The sequence below is a fragment of the Ranitomeya imitator genome, chromosome 5 (genome assembly GCF_032444005.1).
Source record: "Ranitomeya imitator isolate aRanImi1 chromosome 5, aRanImi1.pri, whole genome shotgun sequence".
In the NCBI taxonomy this organism is placed as follows: Eukaryota; Metazoa; Chordata; class Amphibia; order Anura; family Dendrobatidae; genus Ranitomeya; species Ranitomeya imitator.
Genome location: NC_091286.1, coordinates 294238631 through 294258736, shown reverse-complemented (window position 1 = coordinate 294258736; position 20106 = coordinate 294238631).

Below are 20106 nucleotides of genomic sequence, written 5' to 3'. Positions count from 1 at the left end.
ACTCGGATACCCAGGAGGAGGCACCTAAGCCAAAGGCTCGGCCTGGAACCAGCTGACGGTGCTGGAACCAGGTGGTGGACCTGAAGGTCCACAGGAGAGGAGAGAACAGCTAGGCCGCGAGGCAGCCGCAGTTACCGAACCCCAACAGTCCTACAGGGGGAGCTGGGCCTACTGGCACTACAGAACCAGCCTTGACTGCCAGTTCACGCAGCCCACATAGGAAGCTCCTAAACTGGAGGCACCCTGGAGTTGGCTAACCCGACCGCACCACGACGGGGCAAGCATAGGCGTCTCAGTGAGCTTGACACAACCCGGAAACAGCTGGCGGTGCTGAAACCAGGCTTGGCACGAGGGAGTACCTGTGTCAAGAACACTGCCGAGAACCAGCTGGCGGTGCTGGAACCCAGATGCGTTGCCCCAGTGTGCAAGAGCCAATGGCACGACCGAGGACCAGCTGGCGGTGCTGGAACCCGGTTACTAAGCTGTAGGTGCCCGCGCTTAAAAGCACTACCAAGGACCGCCTGACGTTGGCGGAACTCGGATACCCAGGAGGAGGCACCTAAGCCAAAGGCTCGGCCCGGAACCAGCTGACGGTGCTGGAACCAGGTGGTGGACCCGAAGGCCCACAGGAGAGGAGAGAACAGCTAGGCCGCGAGGCAGCCGCAGTTACCGAACCCCAACAGTCCTACAGGGGGAGCTGGGCCTACTGGCACTACAGAACCAGCCTTGACTGCCAGTTCACGCAGCCCACATAGGAAGCTCCTAAACTGGAGGCACCCTGGAGTTGGCTAACCCGACCGCACCACGATGGGGCAAGCATAGGCGTCTCAGTGAGCTTAACACAACCCGGAAACAGCTGGCGGTGCTGAAACCAGGCTTGGCACGAGGGAGTACCTGTGTCAAGAACACTGCCGAGAACCAGCTGGCGGTGCTGGAACCCAGATGCGTTGCCCCATTGTGCAAGAGCCAATGGCACGACCGAGGACCAGCTGACGGTGCTGGAACACGGTTACTAAGCTGTAGGTGCCCGCGCTTAAAAGCACTACCAAGGACCGCCTGACGTTGGCGGAACTCGGATAACCAGGAGGAGGCACCTAAGCCAAAGGCTCGGCCCGGAACCAGCTGACGGTGCTGGAACCAGGTGGTGGACCCGAAGGCCCACAGGAGAGGAGAGAACAGCTAGGCCGCGAGGCAGCCGCAGTTACCGAACCCCAACAGTCCTACAGGGGGAGCTGGGCCTACTGGCACTACAGAACCAGCCTTGACTACCAGTTCACGCAGCCCACATAGGAAGCTCCTAAACTGGAGGCACCCTGGAGTTGGCTAACCCGACTGCAACACGACGGGGCAAACATAGGCGTCTCAGCGAGTTTGACACACCCCGGAAACAGCTGACGGTGCTGAAACCAGGTTTGGCACGAGGGAGTACCTGTGACAAAAACACTGCCGAGAACCAGCTGGCGGTGCTGGAACCCAGATGCGTTGCCCCATTGTGCAAGAGCCAATGGCACGACCGAGGACCAGCTGACGGTGCTGGAACACGGTTACTAAGCTGTAGGTGCCCGCGCTTAAAAGCACTACCAAGGACCGCCTGACGTTGGCGGAACTCGGATACCCAGGAGGAGGCACCTAAGCCAAAGGCTCGGCCTGGAACCAGCTGACGGTGCTGGAACCAGGTGGTGGACCCGAAGGCCCACAGGAGAGGAGAGAACAGCTAGGCCGCGAGGCAGCCGCAGTTACCGAACCCCAACAGTCCTACAGGGGGAGCTGGGCCTACTGGCACTACAGAACCAGCCTTGACTACCAGTTCACGCAGCCCACATAGGAAGCTCCTAAACTGGAGGCACCCTGGAGTTGGCTAACCCGACTGCAACACGACGGGGCAAACATAGGCGTCTCAGCGAGTTTGACACACCCCGGAAACAGCTGACGGTGCTGAAACCAGGTTTGGCACGAGGGAGTACCTGTGACAAAAACACTGCCGAGAACCAGCTGGCGGTGCTGGAACCCAGATGCGTTGCCCCAGTGTGCAAGAGCCAATGGCACGACCGAGGACCAGCTGACGGTGCTGGAACACGGTTACTAAGCTGTAGGTGCCCGCGCTTAAAAGCACTACCAAGGACCGCCTGACGTTGGCGGAACTCGGATACCCAGGAGGAGGCACCTAAGCCAAAGGCTCGGCCCGGAACCAGCTGACGGTGCTGGAACCAGGTGGTGGACCCCAAGGCCCACAGGAGAGGAGAGAACAGCTAGGCCGCGAGGCAGCCGCAGTTACCGAACCCCAACAGTCCTACAGGGGGAGCTGGGCCTACTGGCACTACAGAACCAGCCTTGACTACCAGTTCACGCAGCCCACATAGGAAGCTCCTAAACTGGAGGCACCCTGGAGTTGGCTAACCCGACTGCAACACGACGGGGCAAACATATGCGTCTCAGCGAGTTTGACACACCCCGGAAACAGCTGACGGTGCTGAAACCAGGTTTGGCACGAGGGAGTACCTGTGACAAAAACACTGCCGAGAACCAGCTGGCGGTGCTGGAACCCAGATGCGTTGCCCCATTGTGCAAGAGCCAATGGCACGACCGAGGACCAGCTGACGGTGCTGGAACACGGTTACTAAGCTGTAGGTGCCCGCGCTTAAAAGCACTACCAAGGACCGCCTGACGTTGGCGGAACTCGGATACCCAGGAGGAGGCACCTAAGCCAAAGGCTCGGCCCGGAACCAGCTGACGGTGCTGGAACCAGGTGGTGGACCCCAAGGCCCACAGGAGAGGAGAGAACAGCTAGGCCGCGAGGCAGCCGCAGTTACCGAACCCCAACAGTCCTACAGGGGGAGCTGGGCCTACTGGCACTACAGAACCAGCCTTGACTACCAGTTCACGCAGCCCACATAGGAAGCTCCTAAACTGGAGGCACCCTGGAGTTGGCTAACCCGACTGCAACACGACGGGGCAAACATAGGCGTCTCAGCGAGTTTGACACACCCCGGAAACAGCTGACGGTGCTGAAACCAGGTTTGGCACGAGGGAGTACCTGTGACAAAAACACTGCCGAGAACCAGCTGGCGGTGCTGGAACCCAGATGCGTTGCCCCATTGTGCAAGAGCCAATGGCACGACCGAGGACCAGCTGACGGTGCTGGAACACGGTTACTAAGCTGTAGGTGCCCGCGCTTAAAAGCACTACCAAGGACCGCCTGACGTTGGCGGAACTCGGATACCCAGGAGGAGGCACCTAAGCCAAAGGCTCGGCCCGGAACCAGCTGACGGTGGTGGAACCAGGTGGTGGACCCCAAGGCCCACAGGAGAGGAGAGAACAGCTAGGCCGCGAGGCAGCCGCAGTTACCGAACCCCAACAGTCCTACAGGGGGAGCTGGGCCTACTGGCACTACAGAACCAGCCTTGACTACCAGTTCACGCAGCCCACATAGGAAGCTCCTAAACTGGAGGCACCCTGGAGTTGGCTAACCCGACCGCACCACGACGGGGCAAGCATAGGCGTCTCAGCGAGCTTGACACAACCCGGAAACAGCTGACGGTGCTGAAACCAGGCTTGGCACGAGGGAGTACCTGTCACAAGAACACTGCCGAGAACCAGCTGGCGGTGCTGGAACCCAGATGCGTTGCCCCAGTGTGCAAGAGCCAATGGCACGACCGAGGACCAGCTGACGGTGCTGGAACACGGTTACTAAGCTGTAGGTGCCCGCGCTTAAAAGCACTACCAAGGACCGCCTGACATTGGCGGAACTCGGATACCCAGGAGGAGGCACCTAAGCCAAAGGCTCGGCCCGGAACCAGCTGACGGTGCTGGAACCAGGTGGTGGACCCCAAGGCCCACAGGAGAGGAGAGAACAGCTAGGCCGCGAGGCAGCCGCAGTTACCGAACCCCAACAGTCCTACAGGGGGAGCTGGGCCTACTGGCACTACAGAACCAGCCTTGACTACCAGTTCACGCAGCCCACATAGGAAGCTCCTAAACTGGAGGCACCCTGGAGTTGGCTAACCCGACTGCAACACGACGGGGCAAACATAGGCGTCTCAGCGAGTTTGACACACCCCGGAAACAGCTGACGGTGCTGAAACCAGGTTTGACACGAGGGAGTACCTGTGACAAAAACACTGCCGAGAACCAGCTGGCGGTGCTGGAACCCAGATGCGTTGCCCCAGTGTGCAAGAGCCAATGGCACGACCGAGGACCAGCTGGCGGTGCTGGAACACGGTTACTAAGCTGTAGGTGCCCGCGCTTAAAAGCACTACCAAGGACCGCCTGACGTTGGCGGAACTCGGATACCCAGGAGGAGGCACCTAAGCCAAAGGCTCGGCCCGGAACCAGCTGACGGTGCTGGAACCAGGTGGTGGACCCCAAGGCCCACAGGAGAGGAGAGAACAGCTAGGCCGCGAGGCAGCCGCAGTTACCGAACCCCAACAGTCCTACAGGGGGAGCTGGGCCTACTGGCACTACAGAACCAGCCTTGACTACCAGTTCACGCAGCCCACATAGGAAGCTCCTAAACTGGAGGCACCCTGGAGTTGGCTAACCCGACCGCACCACGACGGGGCAAGCATAGGCGTCTCAGCGAGCTTGACACAACCCGGAAACAGCTGACGGTGCTGAAACCAGGCTTGGCACGAGGGAGTACCTGTGACAAGAACACTGCCGAGAACCAGCTGGCGGTGCTGGAACCCAGATGCGTTGCCCCAGTGTGCAAGAGCCAATGGCACGACCGAGGACCAGCTGGCGGTGCTGGAACCCGGTTACTAAGCTGTAGGTGCCCGCACTTAAAAGCACTACCAAGGACCGCCTGACGTTGGCGGAACTCGGATACCCAGGAGGAGGCACCTAAGCCAAAGGCTCGGCCCGGAACCAGCTGACGGTGCTGGAACCAGGTGGTGGACCCCAAGGCCCACAGGAGAGGAGAGAACAGCTAGGCCGCGAGGCAGCCGCAGTTACCGAACCCCAACAGTCCTACAGGGGGAGCTGGGCCTACTGGCACTACAGAACCAGCCTTGACTACCAGTTCACGCAGCCCACATAGGAAACTCCTAAACTGGAGGCACCCTGGAGTTGGCTAACCCGACCGCACCACGACGGGGCAAGCATAGGCGTCTCAGTGAGCTTGACACAACCCGGAAACAGCTGACGGTGCTGAAACCAGGCTTGGCACGAGGGAGTACCTGTGACAAGAACACTGCCGAGAACCAGCTGGCGGTGCTGGAACCCAGATGCGTTGCCCCAGTGTGCAAGAGCCAATGGCACGACCGAGGACCAGCTGGCGGTGCTGGAACCCGGTTACTAAGCTGTAGGTGCCCGCGCTTAAAAGCACTACCAAGGACCGCCTGACGTTGGCGGAACTCGGATACCCAGGAGGAGGCACCTAAGCCAAAGGCTCGGCCTGGAACCAGCTGACGGTGCTGGAACCAGGTGGTGGACCCCAAGGCCCACAGGAGAGGAGAGAACAGCTAGGCCGCGAGGCAGCCGCAGTTACCGAACCCCAACAGTCCTACAGGGGGAGCTGGGCCTACTGGCACTACAGAACCAGCCTTGACTACCAGTTCACGCAGCCCACATAGGAAGCTCCTAAACTGGAGGCACCCTGGAGTTGGCTAACCCGACTGCACCACGACGGGGCAACCATAGGCGTCTCAGTGAGCTTGACACAACCCGGAAACAGCTGACGGTGCTGAAACCAGGCTTGGCACGAGGGAGTACCTGTGACAAGAACACTGCCGAGAACCAGCTGGCGGTGCTGGAACCCAGATGCGTTGCCTATTAAAGATTGTCTTCCTAGAGCCCCAACTAGCGGTGTTGGAGCTAAGGGTAAGCAGGGGGAGCAGAGTGTAGGCCGAAGCCTGCACTGGAGGCAGCTTTGTGTCTGCGTTGCGTTTGCAGGACACTTTGCCGGCTACACAGTGGGGGAACAGCTGGCGTTGCTGAACCCCACTAACACAATGGCGTGTGTTTTTCTCTGTGCAGCTAGCACTTGCGGTCAAAAACTAGCGATGTTAGAGCCCGTGTTGAAGCAGGAGAGGAGCAGAGTGTAGGCCGAAGCCTATTTGAACCAATTTCAAAGGAAACCTTTAACCCCCCTCAGGTGTTACAAAGTACAAGAGACACACCTTCTGCAGTATTAATGCTGCACAAGTGAAAGGTTGCTCTATTAATTTGTCTACTTGCACACGCTGAATGAAAGACGTACACAATTTAGCCCATTCTACAGTCAAACTGTAGTGGATGCGTGACTTGGCTTTTTAAGGAGACGCAGCACAGGTGTCCCAAATAACGCCATGGTGCTTGGCGCAGCTTCCTGAGCGTTGATATTTGCTGTACAGGAGTCTGCGCTCTTGTGTTATCCCTTGGCAATGCCCTGTTAGAGCTGCCCGTCTTATGACCTCATTTCATATTGGCCGGTGCGGTTAACGATGGCCATAAATCCCAGACCCACAGTGCCTTTTCATAAAGTCACACTGCGGTGCTGTGATTCGTGGCCTTGAGCAGTAAATATTTTGGCCGCTCACACACGTCCTTACACCTGCTTCAGACTGGGCGGCCTCTGCTGATCCCTTCTCGCATGCCGCGGCCATGAGGCTGCACAGTCTGAAGAAGGCGGAAGGAGATGAGTTAAGACAGGTGAAGATATGCACTGCTCGTGCCCATCAATCACACCCTCGCAGTCAAAATAAGACAACGAGGAGCATTGTTTCAGGCAGGGCGGACGCACAGGCGCAACAAGCCAACCAATGATGTCAGAAGACGGGAAGCGCTACCAAGGGGGGTGCTGCGTATCATTAGAAAGGAAAGTCACACCTCAGGGACAGTGGAATGGTCTCAATGAGACACATTTTGTACGTTTTGAGTTCCACGTGGGCAAGGACAAAAAGTCAGCCACCTTGTACAAATGCAGCAGTACTGCTGTACAAGGTGGCTGTTATACATAGAAACACCTGGGGGTGGGGGGCAGGCTCCCTTCAATTTCAGTTCATGTGCCTGCGTGGCGTTTGCAGGACACGTTGCCAGCTACACAGCAGGGGAACAGCTGGCGGTGCTGAACCCCACTAACACATTGGCTGGTGTTTTTCTCTGTGCAGCTAGCATGTCCGGGCAGAAACTGGCGTTGTTTGAGCCCAGGGTCAGCAGGAGGAGGAGAGGAGCAAAGTGTAGGCCGAAGCCTGCACTGGTGGCAGCTTTTGTTCAGTTGTGCCAGCGTGGCTTGTGCTGGACACGATGCCGACTACACAGCAGGGGAACAGCTGGCGGTGCTGAACCCCACTAACACATTGGCTGGTGTTTTTCTCTGTGCAGCTAGCATATCCGGGCAGAAACTGGCGTTGTTTGAGCCCAGGGTCAGCAGGAGGAGGAGTGGAGCAAAGTGTAGGCCGAAGCCTGCACTGGTGGCAGCTTTTGTTCTGTTGTGCCAGCGTGGCTTGTGCTGGACACGTTGCCGACTACACAGCAGGGGAACCGCTGGCGTTGCTGAACCCCACTAACACATTGACTGGTGTTTTTCTCTGTGCAGCTAGCAGTTCCGGGCAAAAACTAGCGGTGTTTGAGCCCAGGGTCAGCAGGAGGAGTAGAGGAGCAGAGTGTAGGCCGAAGCCTAGTTGAACCAATTTCAAAGGTTACCTTTAACCCCCCCCTCAGGTGTTGCAAGGTACAAGAGCCACACCTTGAACAGCATTAATGATGCACAAGTCAAAGGTTGCTCTATTTAATTTTGCTCCTTGCACACGCTGAATTAAACACGTACACTATTTAGCCCATTATACTGTCAAACAGTAGTGGAGGCGTGACTAGTCTACTAGTCTTTTTAAGGAGACGCAGCACAGGTGTACAAATTTACACCTAGGTGCTGTGCGCAGATTCCTTACCGTTGTTATTTGCAGTACAGGAAACTGCGCTCTTGTGTTATCCCTTGGCAATACCCTGTTAGTGCAGGCCGTCTCATGACCTCATTTCATGTTGGCCGGTGCGGTTAACGATGGCCATAAATCCCAGACCCACAGTGGCTTTTCCTAAAGTCACACTGCGGTGCTGGGATTCGTGGCCTTGTGCAGTAAATATGTTCGCCGCTCACACATGTCCTTACACCTGCTTCAGACTGGGCGGCCTCAGCTGATCCCTTATCGCATGCCGCGGCCATGAGGCCGCACAGTCAGAAGAAGGCGGAAGGAGGGGAGTGAAGACAGGGGAACATATGCACTGCTCGTGCCCATCAATCACACCCTCGCAGTCAAAACATATGAGACAACGGGGGGCGTTGTGTCGGGCAGGGGGGACGCACAGGCACAGCCAGCCAACCAATGATGTCAGGAGACGGGCAGCGCTAACAATGGGGGTGCTGCGTGTCATTAAAAAGGAAAGTCACACCTCAGGGACATTGTAATGGTCTGTAATGAGACACATTTTGTACTTGTTGAGTTCCACGTGTGCAAGGAGAAAAAGTCAGCCACCTTGTACAAATGCAGCAGTACTGCTGTACAAGGTGGCTGTTATACATAGAAACACCTGGGGGGGTGGGGGGCAGGCTCCCTTCAATTTCAGTTCATGTGCCTGCGTGGCGTTTGCAGGACAATTTGCCAGCTACACAGCAGGGGAACAGCTGGCGGTGCTGAACCCCACTAACACATTGGCTGGTGTTTTTCTCTGTGCAGCTAGCATGTCCGGGCAGAAACTGGCGTTGTTTGAGCCCAGGGTCAGCAGGAGGAGGAGAGGAGCAAAGTATAGGCCGAAGCCTGCACTGGTGGCAGCTTTTGGTCAGTTGTGCCAGCGTGGCTTGTGCTGGACACGATGCCGACTACACAGCAGGGGAACAGCTGGCGGTGCTGAACCCCACTAACACATTGGCTGGTGTTTTTCTCTGTGCAGCTAGCATGTCCGGGCAGAAACTGGCGTTGTTTGAGCCCAGGGTCAGCAGGAGGAGGAGAGGAGCAAAGTGTAGGCCGAAGCCTGCACTGGTGGCAGCTTTTGGTCAGTTGTGCCAGCGTGGCTTGTGCTGGACACGATGCCGACTACACAGCAGGGGAACAGCTGGCGGTGCTGAACCCCACTAACACATTGGCTGGTGTTTTTCTCTGTGCAGCTAGCATGTCCGGGCAGAAACTGGCGTTGTTTGAGCCCAGGGTCAGCAGGAGGAGTAGAGGAGCAGAGTGTAGGCCGAAGCCTAGTTGAACCAATTTCAAAGGTTACCTTTAACCCCCCCCTCAGGTGTTGCAAGGTACAAGAGCCACACCTTGAACAGCATTAATGATGCACAAGTCAAAGGTTGCTCTATTTAATTTTGCTCCTTGCACACGCTGAATAAAACACGTACACTATTTAGCCCATTATACTGTCAAACAGTAGTGGAGGCGTGACTACTAGTCTTTTTAAGGAGATGCAGCACAGGTGTCAAAATTTACACCTAGCTGCTGTGCGCAGATTCCTGAGCGTTGTTATTTGCTGTACAGGAGTCTGCGCTATTGGGATCCCTTGGCCATGCGCTGTGAGCGCTTCCTGTCTTCTGACCTCATTTAATGTCGGCCGTTACGGTTAGCGATGGACATGAATCCCAGGCCCACAGTGTGTTTTCAAAAAATCACACTGCGTGGCTGGGATTCGTGGCCTTGTTCAGTAAATATGTTTGACGCTCACACATGTCCTTACACCTGCTTCAGACTGGGCGGCCTCATCTGATCCCTTATCGCCTGCCGCGGCCATGAGGACACCCAGTCTGAAGAAGGCGGAAGGAGATGAGTGAACACAGGCAAACATATGCACTGCACATGCCCATCAATCACACCCTCGCTGTTCAAAAAAATAAGACACCGAGGGGCGTTGTTTCGAGCAGGGCAGACGCACAGGCGCAGCCAGCTAACCAATGATGTCAAAAGACGGGCAGCGCTAACAAGGGTGGTGCTGCGTATCATTAGAAAGGAAAGTCACACCTCAGGGACAGTAGAATGGTCTCAATGAGACACATTTTGTACGTGTTGAGTTTCACGTGGGCAAGGAGAAAAAGTCAGCCACCTTGTACAAATGCAGCAGTACTGCTGTACTAGGTGGCTGTTTTACATAGAAACACCTGGGGGTGGGGGGCAGGCTCCCTTCAATTTCAGTTCATGTGCCTGCGTGGCGTTTGCAGGTCACGTTGCAAGCTACACAGCAGGGGAACAGCTGGCGGTGCTGAACCCCACTGACACATTGACTGGTGTTTTTCTCTGTGCAGCTCGCATGTCCGGGCAAAAACTGGCGGTGTTAGAGCCCAGGGTCAGCAGGAGGAGGAGAGGAGCAATGTGTAGGCCGAAGCCTGCACTGGTGGCAGCTTTTGGTCAGTTGTGCCAGCGTGGCTTGTGCTGGACACGATGCCGGCTACACAGCGGGGGAACAGCTGGCGGTGCTGAACCCCACTAACACATTGGCTGGTGTTTTTCTCTGTGCAGCTAGCACTTCCGGGCAGAAACTGGCGTTGTTTGAGCCCAGGGTCAGCAGGAGGAGGAGAGGAGCAGAGTGTAGGCCGAAGCCTGCACTGGTGGCAGCTTTTTGTCAGTTGTGCCAGCGTGGCTTGTGCTGGACACGATGCCGACTACACAGCAGGGGAACAGCTGGCGGTGCTGAACCTCACTAACACATTGACTGGTGTTTTTCTCTGTGCAGCTAGCAGTTCCGGGCAAAAACTAGCGGTGTTTGAGCCCAGGGTCAGCAGGAGAGGAGCAGAGTGTAGGCCGAAGCCTAGTTGAACCAATTTCAAAGGTTACCTTTAACCCCCCTCAGGTGTTGCAAGGTACAAGAGCCACACCTTGTGCAGCATTAATGCTGCACAAGTAAAAGGTTGCTCTATTTGTTTTGCTCCTTGCACACGCTGACTAAAACACGTACACTATTTAGCCCATTATACTGTCAAACAGTTGTGGAGGCGTGACTTGTCTTTTTAAGGAGACGTAGCACAGGTGTCAAAATTTGCACCTAGGTACTGGGCGCAGATTCCTGAGCGTTGTTATTTGCTGTACAGGAGTCTGCGCTATTGTGATCCCTTGGCCATGCGCTGTGAGCGCTTCCTGTCTTCTGACCTCATTTCATTTCGGCCGTTGCGGTTAGCGATGGACATGAATCCCAGACCCACAGTGTGTTTTCAAAAAATCACACTGCGTGGCTGGGATTCGTGGCCTTGTGCAGTAAATAGGTTTGCCGCTTACACATGTCCTTACACCTGCTCCAGACTAGGCGGCCTCAGCTGATCCCTTATCGCCTACCACGGCCAGGAGGCCGCACAGTCTGAAGAAGGCGGAAGGAGATGAGTTAAGACAGGCGAACATATGCACTGCTCGTGCCCATAAACCACACCCTCGCTGACAAAATAAATATGACAACGAGGGGCGTTGTTTCTAGCAGGGCGGATGCACAGGCGCAGCCAGCTAACCATGATGACAAAAGACGGGAAACGTTACCAAGGGGGGTGCTGCGTATCATTAGAAAGGAAAGTCACACCTCAGGGACAGTGGAATGGTCTCAATGAGACACATTTTGTACGTGTTGAGTTCCACGTGGGCAAGGAGAAAAAGTCAGCCACCTTGTACAAATGCAGCAGTACTGCTGTACTAGGTGGCTGTTATACATAGAAACACCTGGGGGGGTGGGGCCAGGTTCCCTTTAATTTCAGTTCATGTGCCTGCGTGGCGTTTGCAGGTCACGTTGCCGGCTACACAGCAGGGGAACAGCTGGCGTTGCTGAACCCCACTAACACATTGGCTGGTGTTTTTCTCTGTGCAGCTAGCACTTCCGGGCAAAAACTAGCGGTGTTTGAGCCCAGGGTCAGCAGGAGGAGGAGAGGAGCAGAGTGTAGGCCGAAGCCTGCACTGGTGGCAGCTTTTGTTCTGTTGTGCCAGCGTGGCTTGTGCTGGACACGTTGCCGACTACACAGCAGGGGAACAGCTGGCGGTGCTGAACCCCACTGACACATCACCTAGTGTTTTTTCTGTGTAGACAACACTTCCAGGTGGCAACTGACAGTGTTGAAACCTAGGGAATCAAAGAGGAGCAGAGTGTAGGCCGAAGCCTGCAGTGGAGCAAGTTGAAAGGGAACCTTTAACCCCCCCCCCCAGGCATTTGTTGCTGAAAGAGCCATCTTGTACAGCAGTAATACTGCACATGGAAAATGGTGGCTCCGAAAATTATGCTCCTTGCAAACGCTGAAGTACACACTCATATAATGTGTCCCCTCACACCGTCAAACCATCCCGGAAGTGGGACTTTCCTTTGTAATGTGACACAGCACAGCCGTCATTCCAACCCCCTTGGTGCCGGGCGCCACCTCCTCAACGTTGTTTGGTTCTGTCACGGAGCCCGCGCTGTAATGTTATCCCTTGGCCATGCACAGTTAGCGGTGCCCGTCTTCTGACATCTTCTGGTGTCAGGCTGGCAGTGCCTGTGCGTCCAAGCTGCCCGAGATCCAACCTTGCAGTGTCATCTAATGTAGTCCCACTGCGGGCCAGGGATCCATGGGCATGCGCAGTGCATATCATCGCCTCTCACTCACCTCCTTCCTGCTTCTTCAGACTGTGCGGCGTCACGGCCGTGGCATGCTATTAGGGATCAGCTGACGCCGCCTAGTCTGAAGAAGCGTGAAGAAGGGGAGTGAGAGGCTAGTATATGCACTGCGCATGGCCATGGATACCAGGCCCACTGTGGGATCACATTAGACGACACTGCGAGGTGTGATTTCGGGCAGCGTGGACGCACAGGCGCAGCCAGGACGACAACAAATGATGTCAGAGGACGGGCAGCGCAAACTGTGCATGGCCAAGGGATAACATAACAGCGCAGGGTCCATGACGGAATCAAACAACGCTAAGGAGGCAGCGCACGGTGCCAAGGGGGTAGCAATGACGGCTGTGCTGCGTCACATTACAAAGGAAAGTCCCACCTCCGGGACGGTTGGACGGTGTGAGGGGACACATTACATGAGTGTGTAGTTCAGCGTTTGCAAGGAGCATAATTTCAAGAGCGACCTTTCCCTTGTGCAGTATTAGTGCTGCACATGGTGGCTCTTTCAGTAACAAACGCCTGGGGGGGGGGGGGGACAGGTCCCCTTACATTTTAGTTGTGCCAGCGTGGCGGTCGCATGACACGTTGCCGGATACACAGCTGGGGATCAGCTGACGTTACTGAACCCCAATAACAGAGGAGCGACTGTTGACTGTGCACACAGCACTTCCAGGCACCAAGTGGCGGTGTTAGAGCCCAGGGACAGCAGGAGGAGCAGATTGGAGGTATTGCCGCACACACAGCTGGGGATCAGCTGACGTTACTGAACCCCAATAACAGAGGAGCGACTGTTGACTGTGCAAACAGCACTTCCAGGCACCAACTGGCGGTGTTAGAGCCCAGGGACAGCAGGAGGAGCAGATTGGAGGTATTGCCGCACACACAGCTGGGGATCAGCTGACGTTACTGAACCCCAATAACAGAGGAGCGACTGTTGACTGTGCACACAGCACTTCCAGGCACCAACTGGCGGTGTTAGAGCCCAGGGACAGCAGGAGGAGCAGAGGAACAGAGTGTAGGCCGAAGCCTGATTGGAGCAAGTTGAAAGGAAACCTTTAACCCCCCCCCCCCCCCAAGACGTTTGTAGCTGAAAGAGCCATCTTGTGCAGCACTAAGGATGCAAAAGGAAAAGGTTGCTCTTTTAATTATGCTCCTTGCAAACACCGAAGTAAACACTAAAAATGTGTCCCTTTATACCGTTAAACCGTTCCGGAGGTGCGAATTTCCTTCGTAATGGGACACAGCACAGCTGTCATTCCTATCCCCTTGATGCCGTGCGCTGCCTCCTCAGCGTTGTTTTAAGCTGTCACGGAGCCTGCGCTGTTCTGTTAGCCCTTGGCCATGCCCAATTAGCGCTGCCTGTCTTCTGACATAATTTGGTGTCAGGCTGTCAGTGCCTGTGCGTCCACGCTGCTCCAGATCCCACCTCGCAGTCTCGTCTAACGTAATCCCACTGCGGGCCTTGGAACCATGGGCATGCACAGTGCATAACCTCGACTCTCACTCCCCTCCTTCCCTCTTCTTCAGACTGTGCGGTGTCACGGCCGTGGCATGCTAGGGATCAGCTGACGGCGCACAGTCTAAAGAAGGCGGAGGGAAATGAGCGAGAGCCCGAGGGGAAGATATGCACTGCGCATGCCCATGGATCCCAGGCCCGCAGTGTGACTCAATCAGAAGACACTGCGAGGCGGGATTTCGGGCAGCGCGGCCGCACAGGCGCAGCCAGCCTGACACCAAATTATGTCAGAAGACAGGCAGCGCAAATAGGGCATGCCCAAGGGATAACAGAACAGCGCAGGCTCCGTTACAGCTTAAAACAACGCTGAGGAGGCAGCGCATGGCACCAAGGGGGTAGGAATGACGGCTGTGCTGCGTCACATTACGAAGGAAAGTCCCAGCTCCGGGACGGTATAACGGTATCAGTGAACACATTTTATAAGTGTTAAGTTCTGCGTGTGCAAAGAGCTAAAAAAAAAAGAGCTACCTTTTCCTTGTGCAGCATTACTGCTGCACAAGATGGCTCTTTCAGTAACAAACGAACGGGGGGGGGGGGAACAGGTTCCCTTACATTTGGGGGGGGGACAGGTTCCCTTACATTTAGGTTGTTGTGCCAGCGTGGCGGTCGCAGGACACATTGCCGGCTACACAGCTGGGGATCAGCTGACGTTACTGAAACCCAATAACACTGGGTCGTATGTTTTTACTGTGCAGCCTGCACTTCTGAGCCGCAACTGGCGGTGTTGGAGCCCAGGAATAGCAGTTCAGGTGGTAGAAAGATGAACACAGCAGGAGACCTGGATGACACCCAATTACTTAATCAGGCAGAGGAGTGGCAAATTCCTGCGAGATCCAGGCCTGGTTCATTTTCAGGAAAGTAAGCCGGTCAATGTTATCGGAGGATAGTCGCATGCGACGGTCTGTTAGTACACCACCTGCGGCACTAAAGACACGTTCCGATAAGACACTAGCCGCAGGGCAAGCCAGCACCTCCAATGCATACTGGCTTAGCTCTGGCCATGTATCCAGCTTAGAGACCCAAAACTTGAACGGGGAAGAGCCGTCTGGGAGTACAGTAAGAGGGCAAGCCATGTAGTCTGTCACCATCTGACGGAACCATTGCCTCCTGCTGACTGGAGCCGCCGGTGATGGTGTAGATATTTGGGGCGGGCACACAAAAGTGTGCCAGAGTTGTGCCATACTGGGCTTGCCTTGGGCAGAGGCACTGCTTCTGCTCCCTCTTTGGGCAGAGCCTCCCCCACTGCCTCGACGCACTGAGCTGCTTTGTAAAGCACTAGCAGCACTCCTCTCAGTTGGACAGCAGAAGATGATGGAATTCACCAGTGTGTCGTGGTACTCCCGCAATTTACGCTCCCGGGTCAACGCAGGGATGAGGTTTTGGACGTTGTCCCGGTAGCGAGGATCGAGGAGGGTGAACACCCAATAATCAGGCATGTTGAGAATGTGGTCGATGCAGCGGTCGTTTCTCAGGCACTGCAGCATGAAATCCACCATGTGCTGCAGAGTGCCAACTGGCCCAGAAACGCTGTCCCCTGCTTGAGACATGATCTCTGCCCGCTCGTCATCACCCCACCCTCGCTGTACACAATGACCACTGGACAATTGTGTCGCTCCCTCCTCTGGACGGAGCTCTTCCTCCTCCATTGACTCCTCCTCATCCTCCTCACAAATTGGCCCCTGCGTACCCCTTTGTGAGGAACCACGTGGCGCTGACTCTCCAGAAGCTGATGGAAAAGGTGACTCCTCATCCTCCACCTCTTCCACCACATCATCCCTTATCCCTTGCAAAGTTTGCTGAAGCAGGCAGATAAGGGGGACAGTCATGCTGACTAGTGCATCATCTGCACTTGCCATCCGCGTGGAATAATCAAAAGGACGCAAAACCTGGCAGACGTCCTTCATAGTGGCCCACTCTGTGGTTGTGAAGTCTGATCGGCGCTGACTGCGACTTCTTTGCGCCTGATGCAGCTGGTACTCCATAACTGCTTGCTGCTGCTCACACAACCGCTCCAACATATGTAACGTGGAATTCCACCGGGTAGGTAGGTCACATATGATGCGGTGTTCCGGAAGGCGGAATCGGCGCTGCAGAGCAGCAATGCGGGATCTGGCCAAGCTGGAACGCCGCAAGTGAGCACACTCTAGGCGGACCTTGTGCAGCAGGGCATCAAGATCCGGATAGTCCCTCAGAAAACTCTGCACAACCAAATTGAGCACATGTGCCAGACATGGGATGTGAGTGAGGTTGCCAAGGGCCAAAGCTGCCACCAGATTTCGGCCATTGTCACACACTACCATGCCTGGCTGGAGATTCGCTGGCAGTAACCACACATCGCTCTCCTGCTTGATGGCATTCCAGAGCTCCTGCGCTGTGTGGCTTCGATGCCCCAATGAAACTAGTTTCAAGACGGCCTGCTGACGTTTGGCCACGGCTGTGCTCATGTCGGTCATAGGTAAACGTTCACGGGTCCATGTGGAGGTGGACTGTGACGGATCCTGCAGAGAGGAATCAGAGGAACTGGTGTAAGAGGAGGAGTCGATGCGTACAGACTGGATTCCTGCAATCCTTGGAGTGGGCAGGACACGTCCTGCGCCACTCGCACGATCTGTACCTGGCTCAACAACATTAACCCAATGGGCAGTGAGGGAAACATATCGCCCCTGTCCATGCTGACTGGTCCACGCATCGGTGGTGAGGTGGACCTTGCTACTGACGGCGTTCAGTAGCGCATGTTTTATGTTTGCCTCAACATGCCTGTGCAGGGCAGGGACAGCCTGCCTGCTGAAGTAAAAGCGGCTGGGCACCTTGTACTGTGGGACTGCCAATGCCATCAAGTCACGGAAGCTGTCAGTCTCCACCAGCCTGAACGAGAGCATTTCCAGGGACAACAGTTTGGCAATGCCTGCATTCAGAGCCTGTGCTCGGGGGTGGTTGGCCGAGAATGCCCGCCTTTTCTCCCATGCCTGGACTACCGATGGCTGTAGAGTAGACTGGGAGTGTGAGGATGACTGGGAAGGTGGTGCTGTGGGTGGAATTACACTAGGTCTCTGGACAACAGTGGAGGAAGAGGCAACACGAGATGAAGAGGTGGTAGCTGCCGCTGTTGGTTGGCCTACGTCTTCACTGTGTTTCTGTAACTCCACCGCGTGCCTGTTCCGCACATGTTTCCACATATTTGTGGTATTGAGGTTGCTGACACTTTTACCTCTTTTTACTTTCTGATGACACAGCTTGCATTTGACAAAACAAATGTCATCTGCAACTGTGTCAAAAAAGGACCAGGCACTGCAAGTCTTGGGAGCGCCCTTTTTGGCTTTGGAAAGAGACAGGCTCCTAACGGGTGCCAAAGTGGAGGCTACAGGCTCCGCAGTCTTCCCCCTCCCTCTCCCTCTTTGGCCCGTAAGGGGAAGCTCTTCCTCAGAGCTGCTCCCACCACCTTCCTGTTCCTCACGCCACGATGGGTCAAGGACCTCATCATCTCCACTACCCTCTGCCACCAACTGCTCCTCCTGGGTAGTCTCGGCAGCACAGTACGCATCAGAAAGCGGCACCTGAGTTTCATCATCAGATGCGTACTGCGCTGTGGTCACCGGAGGCACTGGCCCACCTGCCTCTTCAGAGTCAGAGAGATAAAGCTTTTGGGCATCGCTGCACACTGCCTCTTCTTCCATTTCTCCAATGCTGCTTGGCTGACCCCCTGTTTCCAAGCCAAGAGATTCAGAGAACAAGTAGAGACGGCTCCTGTCCTGGGCTCTCTGACTGCCTGGCCAATTTGGCAGGTGGTGAAGAGACAGATGGCTGCTCTCCAGTGCTCTGTGCCTGAGAGGATGTGGCACTAACTGAAGTCGATGCCGAGGCGTTAGCTGCCATCCACCCGACAACGGCTTCAATTTGGTCTTCACGTAGCAGCGGTGCACGGCGCTCTCCGACAAAGCTGCGCATGAAGGACTGTTCCCTGCTGAAACTGAGTGACGACGAGTCACCGGCGCCCGCAGCAGGCACAGAATCACCACGTCCTCTCCCTGCTCCTCTCCCTGCTCCACGCCCATGTGCCTTACTCCCTGCCCTCTTCATCTTGGTTGACAGATAAAGATAAGCAGAAAAGTACTAAGGCCTTAGTGTGCTTATTCCTGAAATGCTCCTCCTAACAGGTGTAAGAAACACTAATGTTGTAAATTGTGGACTAAACTTTATTATTTTTCAAATGTGGCCTACACAAGTGTTAAGTTGTGTTTGGTGAACTTAACTTTTTTTTTGGTGCAGATCGGGCTACAGAGCTAGTTTAAATCACACGGAGACCGTGTAGACAGCCGTAAACGGCGCTGCAAGGCCAAAAAACCCTCCTCTCGGTTATCCTATATAGTGTTTTTCCACTATTTAGCTGGATACGAGTGGAAAGACACTAATAGGAATTTTTTTTTTCAAATTTTAAACTGGCTGCACTATTTGAAAAAAAGGAAATTGTTTTTCAAGGTATGAGGCAGTAACGCACCCTGAGCTGAATCCAACCGGCTATGGCTGCACACAGACTACAGGGCGAGCTGCGCTCACACAGAGACCGTGCAGACAGCCGTAAACGGCGCTGCAAGGCCAACAAACCCTCCTCTAGGTTATCCTATATAGTGTTTTTCCACTATTTAGCTGGATACGAGTGGAAAGACACTAATAGGAATTTTTTTTTTCAAATTTTAAACAGGCTGCACTATTTGAAAAAAAGTAAAATTTTTCTCAAGGTATGAGGCAGTAACGAACCCTGAGCTGAATCCAACCGGCTATGGCTGCACACAGACTACAGGGCGAGCTGGGCTCACACGGAGACCGTGCAGACAGCCGTAAACGGCGCTGCAAGGCCAAAAAAACCTCCTCTAGGTTATCCTATATAGTGTTTTTCCACTATTTAGCTGGATACGAGTGGAAAGACACTAATAGGATTTTTTTTTTTCAAATTTTAAACTGGCTGCACTATTTGAAAAAAAGGAAATTGTTTTTCAAGGTATGAGGCAGTAACGCACCCTGAGCTGAATCCAACCGGCTATGGCTGCACACAGACTACAGGGCGAGCTGCGCTCACACAGAGACCGTGCAGACAGCCGTAAACGGCGCTGCAAGGCCAAAAAACCCTCCTCTAGGTTATCCTATATAGTGTTTTTCCACTATTTAGCTGGATACGAGTGGAAAGACACTAATAGGAATTTTTGTTTTTCAAATTTTAAACAGGCTGCACTATTTGAAAAAAAGTAAAATTTTTCTCTAGGTATGAGCCATTAACGAACCCTGAGCTGAATCCAACCGGCTATGGCTGCACACAGACTACAGGGCGAGCTGGGCTCACACGGAGACCGTGCAGACAGCCGTAAACGGCGCTGCAAGGCCCAAAAACCCCCCTCTAGGTTATCCTATGTAGTGTTTTTCCACAATAGAGCTGGAGACTGGTGGAAAAACACTAATAGGAAATTTGAGAAAAAATGTGCAGCAGGCTGCACTAAGAGCAAAAAAGGACAACTGTGTGAGGCAGTGTGAACCCCCCCTGAGCTGAATACAACCGGGTATATGGCTGCACACAGACTACAGAGTGAGCTGCACACACACACACACACACAGAGACCTTGCAGAACGCTGTTAAAACAGCGCTGCAAGGCAAGAGCAAGGTGAACAGTGAAGAACACACAGCGTTTTGCTAAATTAGCCTTTGGAAAGGAAAATAAAGCAATTAGCTAGCTCGACTGGCCCTCAGTTAGAACACAGCGTCCTGTCCCTAACTGAAATCACAGCAGAGTGAGCGCAAAATGGCGGCAGCGTTTTTTATAGTGCAGAGTGACATCATTTCAGCAGCCAATCCAAGCCTTGCCAGTACTTACATGCCCACCATGCTAAACAGGATGTGCCCACACTTCCAATCATTCCTCATTGGCTGCTGCGTTCAGTTTGAATTCTGGGAACTTCCGATTCCGGTATCCGATACGCGGGAAGTATCGGAATTCGGTATCGGAATTCCGATACCGCAAATATCGGCCGATACCCGATACTTGCGGTATCGGAATGCTCAACACTATAGCACAGCATTTTCAAGT